The sequence below is a fragment of the Dipteris shenzhenensis genome, chromosome 22 (assembly GCF_047967505.1).
Source record: "Dipteris shenzhenensis isolate YYH24624 ecotype China chromosome 22, Dip_SZ_1.0, whole genome shotgun sequence".
NCBI classification, from domain to species: Eukaryota; Viridiplantae; Streptophyta; class Polypodiopsida; order Gleicheniales; family Dipteridaceae; genus Dipteris; species Dipteris shenzhenensis.
Genome location: NC_141617.1, coordinates 31,393,030 through 31,395,483, shown reverse-complemented (window position 1 = coordinate 31,395,483; position 2,454 = coordinate 31,393,030). Strand labels below are relative to the sequence as shown.

Here is a 2,454-nt window from a genome sequence, read left to right as displayed (position 1 = left end):
CTGCATTCCTTCGTTCGCTTCGTGCACCGACCCTTTGCCTATTTCGTCCAGTTTGTGTTTCCCTCTTTTTACGACACCCTCTCGAAAGACGAGTAAGAAAGGAGGGTTGCAGCAGTAGCAGTTGACAGATTTGTCGATTTATCTGTGTGTGGAGAAAAAGAACGACAAAGCGAGAGCGACCCGACTTACGTTTCGCCATTCAAAGGTGCACTTTTAAATGAAGGACAAATCCGGGAGACTCATACACACCTCCAAGGTTATCATTTTGAAAGTTAAGGGCTTTGTAATCTAATTATCTCTGTCTTTCTCTCGCATTCATAGACCTACAGCAATAACAGAAGGCGCAGCAATGGGATGAAGTACGCGGAAATTTGCTGCGGAGCTGAAGCGTGGAGAGCTGTCCATCTAACAAAGCTGGCCAAACGGATGCTTTTCATACACAAACAACTATACTTGACAAGATCGTCTCATAACACAAGCTCAGGCTAAGACGTTGAAACAAATACAACATTGAACAGGGAGATAAATTGGTCAAGTTGGAGCAAAATCCACCGTCAATGGGTTTAAGAAGAGAGCTGCAGATTAAACAAGTGTTCTCCTGAAAATTATGTACCATAATTTAAGAAAATAAATAACAATAGAATCTGCTCTTTAGACAACTAGCTGGAGTAGCTCAGTTGGTTAGAGCGTGTGGCTGTTAACCACAAGGTCGGAGGTTCAAGCCCTCCCTCTAGCGCCTTAAAGCTTTTATTTTAAGCTTAGCCTTGTGCGCTAGGCTCCTAGCTTCCTCAGTTTCCTTGTGTGTTTTAGACTCTCTTTAAGGTGGGAAAAACTTAGCGATATGCGAATTTTAAGGTAGCAAGGCAAGTTTCCTTGTGTGTTTTAGACTCTCTTTAAGGTGGGAAAAACTTAGCGGTATGCGAATTTTAAGGTAGCAAAGCAGAGGTGGCGAGGATGAGGAGGAAGGGAGGGTGATTAATTTTGGCTTATCATAGTTGGATAAGATTTTTGGGCCCCTCTTTACCTAGGTTAATTGCATTAATCTTTTCGACAAGACGCCACTAATTATTATGATTTTTGTTTACTAGGGGGACATATTTAGGCAAGGCTCTCTTTTAATTCCTGATGCCTTATCCTTTCTCATTCATAATGTTATGCCTTTAGGATTTCTCCTCTGAAATACAAATTGATTGTGTACTATCCAAATTATGGCCAAGGCATTGTTAAGGTAGAGTGCGTTCCCTTAGAATCTTCTATCCAAATTATGGCCAAGGCATTCTTAAGGTAGAGTGCGTTCCCTTAGAATCTTCTGTCAAAGACGTTCTCCAATTAGTTCCTAAGGAAAATGACACCATTTAGCTAAAGTTTTTGATGGCCTTTAACTTCATATTGTACATTATGAAAAGTTTGAGATTTTTTTGGGTAATTTGGGCTGATCATTTGTCCTTTTTATTTAGTGAACATGAACTTTCTCCTTATGTATTGGGAGCTATCGGAGGTTAAGGCCTCCTACTTTTGGCCCTACTGAGGGTCTATGGAAAGCTATAGATCTTTTTGGCTAATCTTGGCAGACGGTTTGTTTTTGTTTATATTTGGCCAACACAACTTTGAAACTTTCTCCTTTATGCATTGGGAGATGTAAAGAGATTCAAGGCCTCTTCTTTCACCTACTTTTCTGTCCAACTAAGAGTCTGGAGATTTTTTAAACCAACGGTTTGTTTTCTTTGTATTTGGTCAACATGACATTTTTTTAATTAAAAAAATGGAAAGGCCAAGTGTATTAAGGGGGTGGTCAGTCCCAAAAAGACCATGATGGGCGGATAGCTCAGGGCCTACACTTCACGTAGCCAAAAAAGGTCAACTTGGGTCTACCTTACAAGAAGGCCGACTTGGACTTCTAGGAGACATTTGCTGATGAGGAGTTGGCCACCCAGTTCACGTCATGCACGTTTGCTTTTACGAGCGCCATGATGGTAGTCTCTCTATACCCAAGCTGCACCTTCTGATTAAAAACTATCTTCACTTTCTAAACTCCGAAACCGCCATGATCATGGAGGCTTTAAGGTAAGGCAAACACAATGGCCAAAGTAGTTGGAAGACTAGAGGTGTCCCCTGCCAAGGAGATCCTCCATTGTGCACCCAAACAAAGCGGGCCATTAACCTTGCATTTCGAATAGCCGCCTCCAGGTTGCACCACACTTTTCTAGTCATAGCACAATTCCATAGCAAATGTCTCATAAATTCTACCGATTTTGTCACAAAGGGGGTAGGTTGAATTAACTGGGAAGCGTTTCGCCATAAACTATTCTCACGGGGATCTTCTTGAGGCAGTTCTACGCATGTACCATTTCTTCACTATCTTGGTTTGTAAAACAATGCAATCCATTGGCCAAGTGTCAGGTATGCATTCCAAAATCACCGGTCGGCTTCCCCATCAATTAGACAAAATCGAGT

The 2,454-nt window shown here is 41.6% G+C and overlaps 1 non-coding gene across 1 annotated transcript; it reads left to right on the top strand.

Moving 5' to 3' along the window:
- Positions 1 to 662: 662 nt before the first annotated feature.
- On the top strand, positions 663 to 736 carry TRNAN-GUU (transfer RNA asparagine (anticodon GUU)). The gene has a single exon. It is a non-coding gene; the product is annotated as a tRNA-Asn (tRNA).
- Positions 737 to 2,454: the final 1,718 nt, after the last annotated feature.